Here is a 6000-nt window from a genome sequence, read left to right on the forward strand (position 1 = left end):
CAGGGACATAGGTGACTCTTTAAAAACATGCTAAGTGTCAGAGACTAGCACAAAAACATAATCACTGTAAATTAGATCTCAACGTTTAAAAAAGAAATGTGTGCTTCTTTCCTTCCCCTGTGCTTCCTTCAGCAATCCAGTAAGCTGTAAATAACATGTTTGGGAGGAGATCTAGATGTTTCTTGCTCCCATGCCTGTGATCTGAGGTACTATCAAGCCCATTCCTTGACCTGTCAGTACTGTCTCTCCTCTGTCACACTTTTTCTAGAACTATCCCAAGTCTAGTTGACTGGTCTTCAGATGACGGGGAGCCCTCTTCATACCACGTGCATTCATCAGCAGTAGCCACTTATAGCTGAAGGATGTACAGAAGCTCTAGGGAAGCTACACTTAGAACTTTATAAGCACAGATTGACAAGACAGGGAATGAGTAACTATCTCATGGAGTTTCCCAAAATTGTACGGACGGCCTGCAAGGCTTCTAACTAAAACACCTCCCTTATGTCTTCTTTCAGCGGGTCAATATCTGAAGAATAAGTATATTGTTTTATTTACAAATATGTGCATAAATATAAACATGCAAAAGCAGGTAGTGAATGAAAAGATGAGCTGAACCAAACTGTTGTCCCATGACTTGAATTAAAGGCTAGCATGGGCCCAATCATCCTCACAAGAGGATCACCATGTATGCAGTGTTTCCTACAGAGTGGTGTGAGGAGAAAGGTAAAGCATGGTAACATTGCAGAATTACCAAAATTCGTGACCAAAGAAGCTAACAAAATCCTATTTTCAATTAGCACAGAGACACAAAACCTTGAAATTTCCCAAAAATTTCCTCAGAGCAAGTGTTCACTTGTTAGAACATTTAAGAATCTTTTTCGCTTTTACTCATATCCCTTTACAGAATATGGCTCTTTCACAAAGACAGTAAAGTTAGTACCAAAGTAACTGCTTCGTCACTGTCAATGTTGTGTCATGTTAGCTCAGTGGTGGCAGTATGTATCCCCTTTATGTGTGGTGCATGTTGCACGCAGAAATAAACTAACAATGACGCACAAGTGCCTTTTTAGCATTAGATTTTATATAAAGCTGCTTTATATCTTTCAATCTATGCCACACATAAAGATGGCTATTTATAATTATAATTATCCCCTCATTAGCTTGACATTTAATTTTCCTTGCCCTATGGCACCCTACCGTTGAAGGCAAAGAAAACTCTGGGTTGATTAGTTATTTAAGACCAGCAACAATAACTATGCTGGAGAGAAGGCCTACTTGGAGAGGATTATATAAGACCTAGCACTCAACGGCCACAGACAGAGAGCAGCAAATTATAAACCGGACTACTTCATTGCGTGTAACCAAATGGGCTAGTTGAAATGCTAATTGCCTTTCAAGAAAACCAAAGACAGACAGGGGACGAAGTGCTTCAGAGAGGGAAATGCATTTTTACTTCACGTCTGCACCCTTGGCTTGCTGGGAATTATTTGAAATCTATTCATAAAGGTAGCTGTTTCCATAACCTTTAAGATGTGGGAAATTTACTTAGTCCCCCCCCCCGCCCCCGCCAGCACTTCAGATAACGCGGATGTGCCAAGATGTGAACAGACCACTGGCTCAAAGCCACGTTAAGCCCCTAATAAAGAAAACATGAAAGGAGTCTATGCTCAAGTATGTGACATAAACTGAGAAAATTTACCTAGGGAAAAGTTTTGAATAACAAACTAATGAAATTAATAATAAAAAAAACTATCTTTAAAACACTTTTTAAATGTAGTTACACTCGTATGTACAAGGAGAGTGCTCTCACTGCCTCTCTTTAAGAGAATCCAGCCTCCTTTTATAACCCGATAATTTTGTATTATTCCAAAGTTCATTTATGGACAGTTACTCTAACGGTCAATATTTCCCTCCTATGCGAAGGCTTCACTCTGGGTGTTGAGAATCACTAAGAGTGAGTGAGAAACGTCCTCTAAGCATCTTGCCCTCCCTTTGAGGTACAGCCAGACTTACGCCCGACTGCACAAGAAAAGGGCCGGGGACCACCTGCCCAGCAGCTGCGGGAGTGACTTGGTCCAGTACATTTTAAAGTGGATAGTGTGTCACAGCGGAATCTGAAAACACGGCCTTTGTGCTGCCAAGCTTCCAGGGCCCCAGCTCCACCCTGCTCTGCTACACCACCATCAGGCCAACAGAGCTGGGGTGCTGGGACTTAATTCCTGTGTGGCCTGACAACCCAGCTCATGGGGAGCCCTCCCTATATGCAAAGATGTTGCTTGTGCATACCGATGGAGAAATCAATTTCTTGTACTGTTCATTCTGCACGGTTTGTTAGCAATATGCTTATTTTCATTTCTCAACAAATACGTTTATTGATATATCTGAACTGCATGGGAAGGACAGAACACTAAGACTAAATTGAACTTTAAGCCATAAATGATTGTCAATAAATTATGGTGCTCTCACCCTGATTCAACAGGAGTTAGCAGGAGAAAAGCATCTCTCAGTGGGTTTCTCCAGTGTTTAGATGAGGCAGGTTATGGTGACTTTTATTCTTTACACTGCTTGAACTTCCCACATGATTTTACATTGTCTTGACTATTGTATAACCTAACAAAACCATGGATGGATCTCAGTACACTCGCGGCATCTGTGAGTCATCGACCCACCTCCCAGAAAGTAAGAGCTGTGACTTCACCCTGGCTGTTTCATGCTTCCAGCATAAGCACAAATCGTTGTTGCTGACCAATAGACAGCAGGGCATTGCGTCAGCGGATGAACAACTTTGCCACACCCTTAACTAGAGGACGGAACCACAGGCGCGGCACTTCAAGACTTTCTTTCTAACTGGCACAAACTTGACTTTTTTTTTTTTTGATAAAGGGGCATCAATATAAAAAGGCTATGCATGGAGCGGATCTGTGAATGACAATAAATTAATGAGCAAGTTTACCCACTGAGGCATGTCAGTTTACAGATGAAGGGATTGCTCAGTTGGCCGAAATGAAAATAGAATGTGTGACCTAACTGGTTCTCAACTTTTCTCAGTTCCGCTTTCTTCACATACAAATTAAAAGGAGCCCGTCCAGTTTGGATCTAAGGCTTTTTTCTTGGTGCTTCAGGAGTTGCTCTGTTCCTCCCACAGAGATTAAGACAAGAAAGTACCTTAGCAGGTGGGGAAATTCTCCCACAACACAGATGTTTCTGCCTTAGTTACTTCTATGGAAGTCAAAATCATAATTTGTGGTTAATTATAAAGTTAATCTGTGCAAAGAGTGTAATAGAATTCCTGGCATATTGCACGCGGGGTAAATGCAGCACACCATCGCCATTCATCATGAGAATGTAAACAAAGCGTTCAGTCACAGCTAACTGCTGTGACTCCCCTTCTCCCACGGCACAGCATCCCTCATTGTCTTGAGCATGGGCACCTCCAAGGGGAAAGACAGCTGATATTCTTTGGTGTAACGTGACCTTCTGCCCTTTCACCTTACTTCTAACAATTATCTTTATTTCTATAAGAACATTTGTACCCCAAATACTATCTCATGTTATTATTCTATGACATTAAATACAATAGGAATTCACTAGCATGAAATTAAATTATTTTCTTAAATAGTGTGAATTTTAACTAACACATTATTCCTACATCCAAGGCCATCAAGGATTGATGTTCTCACATGGTCAGCCTTTGTCTCACTGTGGACACACAGTATAGTCAGATTTCTTCAGTCTACAGGCAGATTAAACTTTTGTTCCTAATATTCAGCACAATGTAGGTGTGAAGAGTACTCAAGAAAGACCATTGATTAGCTCTTAATAACTGACCATTTGAAGCAGAGATCTTGAAAGCTGCTAGCCTCAGTGACATTGTCTTGGAATTAGGATAACACTCTCCAGTTTATGAGAGTGATAGGTCAAATAAGATCTTTATAAAGGACTTCACAGAGCTCACTACATAATGTCTTTCAATAAGGAACTATATATATGTATATATATATAAAACCTATATATCCATTTTGCTTGGGTGCATGTATATATTGCTTGGTTTGGTTTTTTTTTTTTAAGATACACTTTTGAGTGATGTAATGTTTAGCTGGACTAAATCTTTGCAATCACCTATTCCAATAACTTTATTTTATAAGTGAAGAAACCAAGATCCAGAAGAACATTTTCATGGTTTTTATGTCCAAAGTGATTGTAAGTTGTGGCAGCACCAGAATGTAATACCTAATCACATGCATTTATTTTAACAATTCAGAATGTATTTGTAAACTTGTGAGAGTTTACTCTGTAACCTAGGAAACCGCCCAGAACTCAACTCTGGTACCCATGTCCTGGTAAACATCTACTCCTGCTTTTCTTCTTTACTGTCTTCGCCTCTTTGTTTCTTTGATGTAGTTCTTTTGATAAACGGCACACAAAGGAAGAACGCTCACTTCAGGAATAGAAGGTGCTTTTAACTCTCACAGGAATTTTTCAAGCAGCGCTAAACCAGTTAAGCGCTTTTCCTGTCAGGAATTAAAATCTTAATACCAGTTTCTAAGAATGTGCAGCTTACTTAGAAACACACTGTGTACATTTTTAAACAAGACTATAGATTTTGTAAAAAGGTGGCTTACACAAGCTATATACAAGTTAATGTTGCACTTTAAAGTTACTCTCCAATAAAAAACAAAGTAGTCAGGAAATTTAAAATATACAAGCTATAAGTGTATATACATATCATATACACATGTATAAGTTTTACACTCTAGGCTAATTTCAGACTCCTTGACAATAATGTATTTTTCTGAAATTTCCTGATGCAGTGAGTATCTGGGAACATCAACAAGACTCCTTAAATTTACCTCGGTCTTCCATGAAGAAGTTTTATCGACCGACTGCAGCTCTTGACCAATTATTTTTCTGGGCCAACTTTGAAACTAGAGTTTAGGTTTCAAGTGGGCAGAAAGAGAAAAATGGAAACTTCCCTCTGCTCCTTCCAGGCTCCCCTTCTCTGAGATAGCAGCTTTGGAGGCAGCTGTGCAGAGCCGCAGCCTTGTGTGGACGGCAGGCGCTGGGCAGCTGTCCCTCCCGTTACCCGCTGCCCGCCACCAGCCAGTCCGAGCCACCACGGCCCGCTCGCCCGCCCGCCCTCGCTCCCACCTCCAGCAACAGGTGCAGCAGCGGCTGCTCGGGAACCGCCTATAGGATGCTGTCGCGCTCTCCGACCCACTGGATCCCCGGGGCACCAACCCCAAGTCATAGCCTACCTGGCTCTGGGGTCCCCGCCAGTGCCGGGCCTCCCTTCACACAGCCAGCGCCGCCCCTCTGCAGTGTCCCCGTCCTCCGCCGCTAATCCTTTCCCGCACTGTCCTGCAGGCTGGAGGCTTCACACCCACCCCGTCTCCCCCCCCCCACACCCCTCTCCCCGGTTCCTCTGCTCCAATAGGACTTCTCCCCGGGGCTGGGCTCACCTGATCGGCCGCGCGGGGGTGGCCGCGCAGGGCAGCGCGCCCTCCTCTGCGCAGCGGGCAGCCAGGTCGGCCTCTGGCGCCGCGAACTCCCCGCCTTGGCCATCGCTAATGGACTCTTCCAGCCATGGGCGCCAGGCTGACCTGCCTGGGCGCAGGAGCGCCTGTCCCAGCACCGCGCTCGCCCCTCGGATCCTAGGGCGCTGAACTTTGTAGTTGCCCCTAGGGTGCCAGGACCAGTCGCTGAGCGAGTGTTCTTTCCAAGAGAATCGTGCTTGCCCAGTCTTGCGCCCTTCCTAAAAGGATGTTTCTTTGACCATCCTTTGAAGCCTCCCTCAGATGTTCACTATGAGCACTCACTGGTGAATTTTAGCAATGAAAGCTGTATCTGCAAACGCTTACGAAGGGAGGGCTCAGGTCCACATCGGCGTCATCACATAAAAATTGTATTCACACCTACCTCACCGCTTCAAGGATTAAGGGAATCCGGTGTTGTCTGAAGTGCAGCATACCGGCACGTAGGTTTTTTTTTTTGGGGGGGGGG

The 6000-nt window shown here is 43.6% G+C and overlaps 1 protein-coding gene across 1 annotated transcript in view; it reads right to left on the minus strand.

Annotated features, from left to right (window-relative positions):
* Nucleotides 1-5373, minus strand: part of Adgrv1 (adhesion G protein-coupled receptor V1) — a 541812-nt gene extending 536439 nt beyond the window's left edge. The window contains exon 1 of the mRNA XM_076552019.1: nt 5256-5373. The gene's annotated coding sequence lies outside the window, so the exon portion shown is untranslated. The remainder of the gene's footprint in view (nt 1-5255) is intronic.
* Between the last annotated feature and the right edge of the window lie 627 nt (nt 5374-6000).

The sequence above is a fragment of the Peromyscus maniculatus genome, chromosome 15 (genome assembly GCF_049852395.1).
Source record: "Peromyscus maniculatus bairdii isolate BWxNUB_F1_BW_parent chromosome 15, HU_Pman_BW_mat_3.1, whole genome shotgun sequence".
NCBI lineage: Eukaryota > Metazoa > Chordata > Mammalia > Rodentia > Cricetidae > Peromyscus > Peromyscus maniculatus.